The 13,430-nt window shown below is 46.1% G+C and overlaps 1 long non-coding RNA gene across 1 annotated transcript; it reads left to right on the forward strand.

The window, feature by feature from the left end:
- The first annotated feature begins 1,164 nt into the window (after positions 1–1,164).
- Positions 1,165–10,582, forward strand: LOC105717827 (uncharacterized). Its single transcript, XR_002478073.2, has 2 exons — positions 1,165–2,122; positions 10,119–10,582. It is a non-coding gene; the product is annotated as an uncharacterized LOC105717827 (long non-coding RNA).
- Positions 10,583–13,430: the final 2,848 nt, after the last annotated feature.

The following is a 13,430-nucleotide window of genomic DNA, read 5'->3' on the forward strand; positions in this document are numbered from 1 at the left end:
CACTCCAACCTGGTAACAGATAGAGACTCTAGCTCAAAAAAAAAAAAAAAATCTACAATTACACTTAAAAAATTTACCTGTGGCTGGGCGCAGTGGCTTATGCCTGTAATCCCAACACTTTGGGAGGCTGAGGCGGCAGATCACCTGAGGTCGGGAGTTCGAGACCAGCCTGACCAACAGGGAGAAACCCCGTCTCTAAAAAAATAAATAAATAAAATAAATTTAAAAAAAAAATTACCTGTAAGACAGGTTCTTACTCTCTTGCCCAAGGTGGAGTGCAGTGGCACAATCATGGCTCAATGCAGCCTCGACCTCCTGGGCTAAAGCAATCCTCCAACCTCAGTCTCCTGAATAGCTGGGACTACAAGTGAGCACCACCATGTTCAGCTAATTTAAAAAAAAAAAAAATTATTGAGATGGAATCTCACTCTGTTGCCAGGCTGGAGCACAGTGGCGCAATCCCAGCTCACTGCAACCTCCACCTCCTGGGTTGAAGCAATTCTCCTGCCTCGGCCTCCTAAGTAGCTGGGACTACAGGCACCCGCCACCATGCCTGGCTACTTTTTTTGTATTTTTTAGTAGAGACAGGGTTTCACCATGTTGGCCAGGACAGTCTCGATCTCTTGATCTCGTTATCTGCCCACCTTGGCCTCCCAAAGTGCTGGGATTATAGGCATGAGCCACCACATCCAGCAAAAAAGTTTTTGTAAGAGATGGAGTACCTCACTATGTTGCTCAGTTTGATCTCAAACTCCTGGCCACTAGTGATCCTCCCGTCTCAGCCTCCCGAAGTGCTGGGATTACAGGCATGAGCTACTGTGCCTGGCCAGTGCTTTTTTTTAATCTCCAAAATGGGAATAGTATCAGAAAATATTTTTAATGTCCTCTGCACCTCTTAGTCTGTCAATGAAATCTGTAAATAACAATAACATACATAGTTCCACTTCCTAAGCATAAGCACGGTTAATTTTTTTTTTTTTTTTTTGAGACTGAGTCTCACTCTGTCACCCAGGCTGGAAGGCAGTGATGCGATCTTGGCTCACTGCAACTTCTGCCTCCCAGGTTCAAGTGATTCTCCTGCCTCAGCCTCCCAAATAGGAGAGACTACAGGCACAGGCCACCACACCCAGCCAATTTTTGTATTTTTGGTAGAGAAGGAGTTTCATCATATTGGCCAGGATGGTCTCAATCTCCTGACCTCATTATCCACTCACTTCAGCCGCCCAAAGTGTTGGGATTACAGGTGTGATCTACTGCACCCGGTCCACAGTTAATATTTAATATCTTGATTTTTTTTTAACAATTTTTTTCCTATGCTTAAGTATTTTTCTACCTTTGTTTCCTTCTGGTCTATATTTTCCAAGATTCCTTCAATGGTATGATGTGTAGTGAACAAATGCCAGCCCTTCTTCACTCATCCCTCTGAAATGTCTATCATTAAGAGCATGACAAAAATGTCTAAAGTCCCCTGGTTGTGGGGGTGGTGTTTCTGAAAAATGCACATTCCTGGTCTCACTGCAGACCTGCTTAACTGGAATTACTGTATATATGCGGGACTTAGGAAGCTGTGTTTTGACCAAGAGACCAGGTGATTCTTCTGCTGAGTTAGGGCTGGGAAACAGTGCGAGGAGGGATACAGTAGCTAGAAGTCATCTTGCCTCTCTGTAACGTCTTCACTGCCTCGTAGTAACATCGTTCCCAAATTCTCAGCAGGTGAACCAAATGAAATGGTCAACTAAAAGCCAATCAGGGTAAAACAGATCTTTTATTTCTTCTTTTTATTTTTATTTTTACATGGGAGCATTGACGTGAACTGCTATATGCATTTATCCCTAGTCTCTCCTTGTGAGAAGTAAATTTCTTCAACGTTTATAGAACAGAGGCATTCACATTATTGGTTGAATTAAGGGAAAAAATTGAACCTGATGTGTGAAAATTTCTGCTCATGAGAATCCGGGTTATTTTAATTATCCAATCAAGAGCCTAATTCGTATAAGAGAAACACAGCAGCTCTTTGACTATCTTTCAACCGAGGACGGCTTGTCTTGACAGAGGGCGTCTGGCTGTTTTGGGGAAACTATTCCTGACCTTATTTTAGGTAAAAAGCTGCCTGCTATACCAGGTGAGAGAAGCTATCATTTCTTTTATAAAACTTGTAGCTTGCTTTTTGTTAAGTGTGTTTGAAAGTCACTTAGAAGGCTGTCATATATTAATATTGTTAGTTGGGCTGCATATCTTTTCTATATTAAGTTACAATGTATATTTCTTCAGAGATCTAGTATCTTGTTCATATCCTTTGACTATTTTTCTGTTAGGCTGTTGGATTTTTCTTTTTTCTTTTTTTTTAAGACAGGGTCTCTGTTGCCCAGGTTGGAGTGCAGTAGCACAATCTTGGCTCATTGCCTTCTGAATAGCTGGGATAATAGGCGCATGCCACCACGCTCGGCTGATTTTTGTAATTTTAGTGTAGACGGGGTTTCATCATGTTGGCCAGGTTGGTTTTGAACTCTTCACCTCAAGTGATCTACCTGCCTTGACCTCGCCAAGTATTAGCATTACAGGCATGAGCCACTGTGCCTGTCTTTTAAAAATATTTTTTAGTTTTTAGTAGAGACAGGAGTCTCACTATGTTGCCAAGGCTAATCTGAAACTCTTGGCCTCAAGGGATCCTCCCACCTCAGCCTCCCAAAGTGCTGGGGTTATAGGTGTAAGCTACTGTGCCCTAAAAACTGGTTCTTGGAAAAAGGTGGCAGATGAATATGTTCCTGCAAAGCAGGGGGAAAAAAATTGCCATTTAATAACGTAGGCAGGAAAGAGCAGCTAAAAAAAAAAAACAAAGGGAATTATGCCCATTTCATATCAACATTCTTAAGTTTACATAATGGGAACCAATAAGTTCCTAAAACTAGATGAAGAGACAAAAACCTAAAAACTGGAAGAAAAAAGGCAGTGAGATTTAATATTGTGACCCACTGGGTCACATGTATAGCCCTAGCACTTTGGAAGGCCGATGTGGGTGGATCACCGGAGCTCACACCAGCCTGGGTAACATGGCAAACCCTGTCTCTACTGAAAATACGAAAATTAGCCGGGCAGCTGGGTAAGGTGGCTTAGTCCTAAGCCACTCTGGAAGCTGAGGCAGGAGGATCGCTTGAGCCCGGGAGGCAGAGTTTGCAGTGAGCAGAGACCACGCCATTGCACTCCAGTCTAGGTGACAGGGCAAGATCCTGCCTCGAAAAATAAAATATCGTGCATACAAATCTTGAGTTATTTTAATTCAAAGCTTCCCAAGTCATTTTGCGAAAGTAAAATTTTCAGTTCTCAAACCTGGTTTTCTTCTTTAGAAAAAAACTCCTATCACCTGGTCTTGCTTAAGATAAATGTAAGACATCTTGTACTGTTTAACCAGGATAATAACAGCTTAGGAGAGCGTATTTGAAGAATGTAAGGATGGCTAGACACTGGGGAATCAGAAACAAAATTGTTAGTAAACTAATAAACACACCATAGTTAGCCACAGATGCTAAGAAAATTCAGCTACAAAACTCACCAGCAACTTAGGGTTAAAACATCATATGAGGCTGGGCGCAGTGGCTCAGGCCTGTAATCCCAGCACTTTGGGAGGCCGAGGCGGGCGGATCACCTGAAGTCAGGAGTTCAAGACCAGCCTGAGCAACATGGTGACACCCCGTCTCTAAAAAAAAAAAAAACAAAAAAACAAAAAAACACATGAAATGCCAAATTAATAAAATGGTGCCATTAAAAGTGAGTTCAACCCTAAAAGACCAAAGCCACTAGTATTTGTCATTGTTTTCGTTGTTTTTTTTTTGTTCCGACATGCCCTAATGTTTTGTGACGAACTCTGTTCCACCTAGTATTTAATCTGACACCTAAAATGTTTAGCGTATACAGTTGCAAAGACATAATTACTTGCAATTGTGTAAATAGCGATCTTTGAAACTAAAACTATTTCATTCTCAAATACATCTATTAGACTCTAAATCCCTAAGGGAGTTGATGGTCATGATCACCCACTTAAAGAAAATAGCCTGGGCCAGGTGTGCTGGCTCACACCTGTAATCCCAGCACTTTAGGAGTCTGAGGCAGGAAGATTGCCTGAGACCAGAGGTTCGAGACCAGCTTGGGCAACAAGGTGAAACCCTGTTTCTACAAAAACATAAAAAAATTAGCCAGGGGTGGTGGCAGGCACTTGTAGTCTGAGCTACTTGGGAAGCTGAGGTAGGAGGATCCCTTGAACCTGGAAGGCAGAGGTTGCAGTGAGCTGAGATTGCACCACTGCACTGCAGCCTGGGTGACAGAGTGAGACCTTGTCTCAAATAAAACCTGGACAAGCAAGGTTTTACCACTTCTTCCTCTTTGAATTTTTTTCCATTCCTGTTGTCTCCATGATTTTATATTAATGTATCTTTTTTTGAGACAGAGTTTCGCCCAAGCTGGAGTGCAGTGGCACGATTTAGGCTCACTGCAACCTCCGCCTCCCAGGTTCAAGTGATTCTCCTGCCTCAGCCTTGCAAGTAACTGGGATTACAGGCATGTGCCACCATGCCCAGCTAATTTTTTGTATTTTTAGTAGAAACAGCATTTTGCCATGTTGGCCAGGCTGTTCTCAAACTCCTGACCTCAGGTGATCCGCCCACCTTGGCCTCCCAAATTGCTGGGATTACAGGCATGAGCCACTGCACCTGGCCGTTAAAGTATTTTTATGCTTAACTTTGATTAAGTAGTCATTTACTGCTGGAAAAACCTGAGACTTCATACTTTGTTGGGCAGAGTTACTCTTAGCATTTATCTCTTCAGGAAAGATAATTGAATAGCAGATGTGCTCAGGTTTTCACTCAGTAAATGACTTTTGTCTGTGTATTAGGAAAAACAATTGAGCCAGGCACAGTGGCTCACATCTGTAATCCTAGCACTTTGGGAGGCCAAGGTGGGCAGATCACGAGGTCAGGAGTTCAAGACCAGCCTCCTGACCAACGTGATGAAACCCCATCTCTACAAAAACATACAAAAGTTAGCCGGGCGTGGTGGCACGCTCCTGTAATCCCAGCTACTTAGGAGGTTGAAGCAGTAGAATCGCTTGAACTCACGAGTCAGAAGTTGCAGTGAACAGAGATCGCGCCATCGTACTCCAGCCTGAGCGACAAGAGCAAAACTCTGTCTCAGAAACACACACACACACACACACACACACACACACACACACACACACACACAAACACAATTGATTTGGAACTTGGCTATGAATCTGATTAATTAGAAGCCAAACTTTTTTTGAAGTGGCTCTGATGTGTTGATGAAATGCCACACGACTCTTTCTCAGTGAAAATCGCAACAGGGACTTGAGTTACGTTGGTGGCTATGGAGTTGTGCAATCCACAACTGACGCTCTCTAGTAACCAGTGACCTCAAGTGAACTCCTGTCCCTAAGGCAAGAGCAACCACAGCTGTGGGGAGCACTTGGCAATCACTCTCCCCACCCAAGGTTCTCACTTGGTAAACTTTGTACCTACTGGGTCCCCCTGGTGGCGGAAGAGAAAATAAATTTCCTTCAAGTGACTGTCCAGTCTCCTTCAAGTCTATGTTCTTAATCTTTTATTTTTTTATTTATTTTTATTTTAAAAATATTTTTAAAGATGGGGTTTCACCATGATGGCCAGGCTATTCTTGAACTCCTGATCTCAGGTGATCCACCCGCCTCGGCCTCCCCAACTGCTGGGATTACAGGCATGAGCCACCGTGCCTGGCCCGTGTTCTTAATCTTTTATGTTGAATTTCATCACTTGTTTCTGTTTTGATTCTTTTGGGCTTTTTTTTTTTTGAGATAGAATCTTGCTGTGTCGCCCAGGCTGGAGTGCAGTGATGTCATCTCAGCTCGGTACAACCTCTGCCTCTGGAGTTAAAGAGATTATCTTGCCTGAAGCCCTCCGAGTACCTTGGGCTACAAGTGTGGGCCACCATGTCTGGCTAATATTTTTTTTTTTTTTTGAGACGGAGTCTCACTCTGTCACCCAGGCTGAAGTGCAATGGCATGGTCTCGGCTCACTGCAACCTCTGCCTCTCGGGCTAAAGCTATTCTCCTGCCTCAGCCTCCTGAGTGGCTGGGATTACAGGTACCTGCCACTATATCCATTTTTCTCCATTTTAATGTGTACATTGATAGACATGGACAGCTATAACCCATGTAAACAAAAGGTTTTTGGGAATCATATATATAGAGAGAGACAGTGTCCTGCTCTGTCACCCAGGACAGAGTGCAGTGGTGAGATCTTGGCTCACTGCAACCTCTGCCTCCCGAGTTCAAGCAATTCTCCCGCTTCAGCCTGCCAAGCAGCTGGGATTACAGGCATGCACTACCATGCCCAGCTAATTTTGTATTTTTAGTAGAGACGGGGTTTCACCATGTTGACCAGGTTGGTCTTGAATTCCTGACCTCAGGTGATCCGCCCGCATCAGCCTCCCAAAGTGCTGGGATTACAGGCATAAGCCACTGCATCCAGCCTAATTTTTTATATTTTTATTAGAGACAGGGTTTCACCATGTTGACCAGGATGGTCTCGATCTCTTGACCTTGTGATCCACCCGCCTCGGCCTCCCAAAGTGCTGGGATTACAGGCGTGAGCCACCGCACCTGGCCTCTTTTTTTTTTTTTTTCTGAGATGGCATTTCGCTCTTGTTGCCCAGGCTGGAGTGCAATGACACAATCTTGGGGCACTGCAACCTCCACCTCCTGGGTTCCAGCAATTAACCTACCTCAGCTTCCGAAGTCGCTGGGATTACAGGCATGTGGCACCACACCTGGCTAATTTTGCATTTTTAGTAGAGACGGGGTTTCTCCATATTGGTCAGGCTAGTCTCGAACTCCTAACCTCAGGTAATCCACCAACCTTGGCCTCCCAAAGTGCTGGGATTACAGGGATGAACCACTGAGCCTGGTCATTTTCTTCTTTTTTTAATAATTGAGATGGGGCCTTGCTCTGTCACCCAGGCTTTAGTGCAGTGGCACAATTAAGGCTTACTGAAGCCTCAGCTCCGAGTATCAGGAACTACAGGCACATGCCACTAATGCCCGGCTATTTTATTTTAGTTTTTATTTTTGAGACAGAGTCTTGCTCTTTCACCAGGTGTCAGGCTGGAGTGCAGTGGCACAATCTTGGCTCACTGGAACCTCGGCCTCCCAGCTTCAAGCAATTCTCCTGCCTCAGCCTCCCGAGTATCTGGGACTACAGGCATGTGCCACCACACCCAGCTAATTTTTGTATTTTAGTAGAGATGGGGTTTCACTGTGTTGGCCAAGATGGTCCTGAGCTCTTGACCTCATGATCCTTCCACCTCCGCCTCCCAAAGTGCTGGGATTACAGGCGTGAGCCACTGTGCCTGGCCTTTTTTTAAAATTTTTTTATTTTGTAAAGACAGGGTTTTGCTATGTTGCCCAGGCTGGTCTTGAACTCCTGGGCTCAAGCGATCCACCTGCCTCAGCCTCCCAAGTGCAAGGATTCATTTTCAGAAGTAGACCTTTTGGATGTGTGAGACAGCTTTATGAAATTTCACTTGCAAACCAGAAGTCTCAGGCCTCAATCACTTTAGAGGTTTATTTTGCCCAAGATGAGGAAACACCCAGAAAAAAAGACACAAGCCACAGGAAGATCTGGAGTCAGCACTTTATCCCAAGAGGATTTAGAGGGCTTCGACATTTAAGGGAAAAAAATGGGCAGGAGGGGAAAGGTGGGAGAGAAAAAATGTGGGAGGGATATGGTCACATTGTACTGAGGCTTTGAGTAATCACTGAATCCATATGTTTCATGTAAACAGTCAATCATGTGTTCCTCTTCAACTCGGGCAATCTGCACCTGACCTGTAGATGAACGTAAGAATCACACACGTGGCCGGGCGTGGTGGCTTATGCTTTCTTAGTGCATCTCAGTTCAAATAGTAGTTTTTTTCCCACTTCTTCTGCAGAATTGGTAGAGTCTTTTTTCCCAGCTTGGATCAGTGAAAGGATTTAGAATCTACTAATTTGGCTGGGCATGGTGACTCATGCCTGTGATCCTAGCACTTTGGGAGGCCAAGGTGGGTGGATCACGAGGTCAGGAGTTCGAGACCAGCCTTACCAACATGGTGAAACCCTATCTCTACTAAAAAGACAAAAATTAGCCAGGTGCAGTGGCACGCGCCTGTAATCCCAGCTACTCAGGAGGTGGGTGAGGCAGGAGAATCGCTTGAACCCAGGAGACGGAAGTTGCAGTGAGCAGAGATCACGCCCCTGCACTCCAACCTGGGCTACAGAGCAAGACTCCGTCTCAAAAAAAAAGCATGGGTTTCAGGGTGGGTCAGGGGTGGTAGGGTGGGGAGGCAATTTATAATCCCTCCTTGTCTCTCACCTTTGAAGATAAGCTGTTAATTTAGATTTTCAGGGTAAGAAAGTCCCCCTTATGAGACACGTGGCCTTCTATCTTATAGCTGTCAGTTTAGAAACAAAAGGAAAGGCAGGCTTGGTTTGGTTTTGCTTTGTGTGACTCCATTTCCAAGCTTAACTTTCCCCGTGGGCATAGTGAGTTTGGGGCTGAGATTTTATTTTCCTTTCACACTGTAAAGATACATCTTTTTATTTCCTTTTTAAAATTTATTTATTTGAGATGGGGTCTTGTCCTATCACTTAGGCTGGAGTTCAGTGGCACAATCGTGGCTCACTGCAGCCTCCATCACCTGGGTTCTAGTGATTGTCCTGATTCAGCTTCCCAAGTACCTGGGACTACAGGCATGCACCACCACACCTGGCTACTTTTCTTAAAAGTTTTAGTAGAGGCAGGGTCTTGCTATGCTGCCCAGGCTGCTCTTGAACTTCTGAGCTCAAGCAGTCCTCCCACCTTGGCCACCAAAAATATTGAGATTACAGGCATGAGCCACCGCACCCAGCCAGAAGATGTATTTTAAGCCATTAAGAACTCTGACCTCCTGCCGGGCGCGGTGGCTCACGCCTGTAATCCCAGCACTTTGGGAGGCCGAGGCGGGTGGATCATGAGGTCAAGAGATTGAGACCATCCTGGTCAACATGGTGAAACCCCGTCTCTACTAAAAATACAAAAAATTAGCTGGGCATGGTGGCGCGTGCCTGTAATCCCAGCTACTCAGGAGGGTGAGGCAGGAGAATTGCCTGAACCCAGGAGGTGGAGGTTGCAGTGAGCCGAGATCGCGCCATTGCACTCCAGCCTGGGTAACAAGAGCGAAACTCCGTCTCAAAAAAAAAAAAAAAGAACTCTGACCTCCTAAGAGTCTCCTCAGAGGGGTATTTGAGTCCTTCCTAAAAGCCAGTCCTTTAAATTACCTTCAGGGTATTAGGGTAAAGGGTGTTCTGATTGAAAAGGCAAAGTAGGCCCAGCGTGGTGGCTCACGGCTGTAAACCCAGCATTTTGGGAGGCTGAGGCGGGTAGTTCACTTGAAGTCAGGAGTTTGAGACCAGCCTGGCCGACATGGTGAAGCCCTGTGTCTACTAAAAATACAAAAATGAGCCAGTTGTGGTGGTGGGCACCTGTAATCCCAGCTACTTGGGGGGCTGAGGTGGGAGAATCCCTTGAACCTGGGAGGCGGAGGTTGCAGTGAGCCAAGATTGCACCACTGTACTCCAGCCTGGGCAAGAGTGAGACTATCTCATTTTTTAAAAAAGAAAAAGAGGCTAGGCGCAGTGGCTCACGCCTGTAATCCCAGCACTTTGGGAGGCTGAAGCAGGTGGATCACGAGGTCGGGAGTTCAAGACCAGCCTGACCAAAATGGTGAAACCCTGTCTGTACTAAAAATACAAAAAAAAAAAAAAAAAAAATTAGTCAGGCATGGTGGCGCATGCCTATAACCCCAGCTAGTAAGGGGGCTGAGACAGGAGAATCGCTTGATCCCGGGAGGCGGAGGTTGCAGTGAGCCAAGATCATGTCACTGCACTCCAGCATGGGTGACAAAGCGAGACTCCGTCTCAAAAAAAAAAAAAAAAAGAAAAGAAAAAGAAAAAGATGTGTAATAGATATAATTCACAACAAAGAAGAAAGGTTTCTATTTACCTTTTTTATAGTTGAGCTTTCACAGACATTTTCTTCCCTTAACCACTGCAGCAAAAACATCACCATGAACCAACTCGCCCAAACTTCTCCATGGATGAGATTACCCGGAAGACAGGAGTTCCGCTGCTTGTCTTGCTCTGAATGTCTGCTTGTCACCTGCTTAGGGTTATCGACTGTGATTCTGGGAATCATCGTTCTCGTGCAGGACCCTTCTGACTCTGTGGTTTTCTCTACCGGATTGACGATGATAGCCGTAGGTGCTTTTTTTATTGTCCTAACTGGACTGACAGCCCTGTGCATAGTCAGAGTCGATGAGAACTTGGAGCAAATCACAAGGCTGAGACTAGGAGTGACGCAAAGAAGCAGAAGTCCCCCAGGAACTATAGAGCCGTCCACGGCTCAGTCAGTGATTACCAGCACCGCGCTGTAGCTGTACATTAAACCCTGGAATCTTCATCTTTGGAACTAAGTCTCCTGAGCACTGTTTTTAAATACAAATAAAATCTGGCTTTTAAGAAACTTGTTCTGATTTTGGAATGTTCTTGTTCCCTAAAGCATAAGATTCCCTGTGCAGAAGGACCTTCAGGTGATGGGGTGGCTCTCAAATTCATGCCATCTGGCCAGGTGAGTGTCTCTCACCTGTAATCCCAGCACTGTGGGAGGCCAAGGTGGTGGTTCGCTTGAGCCCAGGAATTTGAAACCAGCCTGGGAAATGTGGTGAATCCCTGTCTGTACACAAAATACAAAAATTAGCCTGGTATGGTGGCACATGTCCATAGTCCCAGCTACTTTGGAGGCTCAAGCAAGAGAATCACTTGAGCCCAGGAGGCAGAGGTTGTAGTGAGCCAAGATTGTGCCATTGCATTTCAGCCTGGATGACAAAGTGAGACTGTCTCCCCTCCCATTCAACAAAAAACTGCATGTCATTGCTGGGCACGGTGGCTCATGCCTATAATCCCAGCACTTTGGGAGGCTGAGGCAGGTTGAACACCTTAGGGAAGGAGTTCGAGACCAGCCTGACCAACGTGATGAAACCACGTCTCTACTAAAAATAAAAAATTTTCTGGGTATGGTGGTGCATGCCTGTAATCCCAGCTACTTGGGAGGCTGAAATGGGAGAATCACTTGACCTGGGAGGCGGCGGTTGCAGTGAGCGGAGATCATGTCATTGTGCTCCAGCCTGGGTGACAGAGTGAGTCTCTGTCTTAAAAAAAAAAAATTCCATGTAGGCCAGGTGTGGTGGCTCATGTCTGTAATCCCCACATTTTGGGAGGCCGAGGTGGGTGGATCACTTGAGGCCAAGAGTTCAAGACCAGCCTGAGAAACATGGTGAAACCCCATTGCTACTAAAAATACGAAAACTAGCCGGGCATGGTGTCAGCTACTCAGGAGGCTGAGACGGTCACAATAACTGCTTGAACCTGGGATGCAGAGGTTGCGGTGAGCCAAGATTTCTGAACCAGGCCTCGGGGAACAACCTCCCTGATTTTCTCCTGCCCTTTTTCACCCCAAGGCAAGAATCTTCTCTCACCTTGCGTCTTGGAGTTGGCTATAAAGAAATAATGTGACGGACCTTGTCTGACAGCAGGTCACATTACTCCCATTTCGCAAGGGGCTCTACCCCATACACTGCAAGAAGGAACGTTGCTTGACCTACTTTGATTGCAGGTCACAATACCCCCACTTCAGAGGAGATTCTGCCATCTATCCTGGAAGTGTTGTGGGAATCATGTCTTGGAGCCACCACAGTCGGCTGAAGCCGGCAGCCCTAGAAAAGTGGACCAGCCAACTGGACCCAGACCATCCGAGCCAGCTAATCCTACGGCGCGACCGAGTTGCCGTCAAGGACGACAACAGTCCCGCTCTGGTCACTCCGGAAGCTGACTAGTCTATGCACGGCCGAAGCTTAGGACATCATCAGGAGAGTAAATATGGCTAGAAATCCTCAGTCCAGCAATTTTCTCAGCCATTTTCCTTATAATACTAGTTAGAGTACACTACTGCTCCGTCGCTTTGCCCAGCCACCTCCCCTGGGTAAAGACCTCTTCTGTCCCTGCTGTGTATAAACATGCTACTCTTTTTTTTTTTTTTGAGACGGAGTTTCAGTCTGTCACCCAGGCTGGAGTGCAATGGCGCAATCTCGGCTCACTGCAACCTCCGCCTCCCAAGTTCAAGTGATTCCCCTGCCTCAACCTCCTAAGTAGCTCGGATTACAGGTGTGTGCCACCACACCTGGCTAATTTTTGTATTTTTCGTAGAGAGGGGATTTCACCATGGTGTCCAGGCTGGTCTCGAACTCCTGACCTTGAGTGATTTGCCCACCTCAGCCTCCCAAAGTGCTGGGATTACAGGTGGCCATCACCATGGCTGGCTACTTTTTGGATTTTTAGTAGAGACAGGGTTTCATCATGTTGGCCAGGCTGGTCTTGAACTCCTGACCTCAAGTGATCCACCTGCCTTGGTCTCCCAAAGTGGTAACCAGTAACATCCTTTTTTTTTTTTTTTAGACAGACACTCTGTAGCCCAGGCTGGAGTGCAGTGGTGTAATTTCACACCCAACTAACGTTTGCATTTTTAGTAGAGACAGGGTTTCGCCATGTTGGCCAGGCTGGTCTTGAACTCCTGACCTCAGGTGATCTGCCTGCCTTGGCCTCCCAAAGCGCTAGAATTACAGGCGTGAGTCACCATCTCCTGCCTGGTAACATCCTTCATAATAAGCCAGTAAATGTGTTTCCCTGGATTCTGCAAGCTGCACTAGCAAATTAAATGAACCCAAAGAGAAGGTCGTGAGAACCCCAACTTGAAACAAGTCAGAGGTTCTGGAGGCTGAAATTTGTGACTGGTGGGAAGGGAGAGGGCTATAGTGTGTGACTGAGCCCTCAGTTTGTGCAACCCGATGCTACATCCAGGTAGGTAGTGTCAGAATTGAGGCTGGGCGTGGTGCCTCATGCCTGTAATCCCAGCACTTTGGGAGGCCAAGGCAGGAGATTGCTTGAACTCAGGAGTTCCAGACTAGCCTGGGTAACATGGCAAAAGTCTGTCTCTGAAAAATACAAAATAGGCCGGGCACGGTGGCTCACACCTGTAATCCCAGCACTTTGGGAAGCCAAGGTGGGTGGATCACTTGAGCTCAAGAGTTTGAAACCAGCCTTTTCAACATGGTGAAACCTCGTCCCTACTAAAAATACAAAAATCGTCCAGGCATGATGGCGCATGCCTGTAATCCCAGCTACCTGGGCGGCAGAGGTGAGAGAATCTCTTGAACACGGGAGGCGGAGGTTGCAATGAGCCTAGATCACACTATTGTACTCCAGCCTGGGTAACAGAGCAAGACTCCATCTCAAAAAAACAACAACAAAAAGA

Source organism: Aotus nancymaae, unplaced genomic scaffold (genome assembly GCF_030222135.1).
Source record: "Aotus nancymaae isolate 86718 unplaced genomic scaffold, 86718_ANA_hifiasm-v0.15.2.pri h1tg000049l, whole genome shotgun sequence".
NCBI lineage: Eukaryota > Metazoa > Chordata > Mammalia > Primates > Aotidae > Aotus > Aotus nancymaae.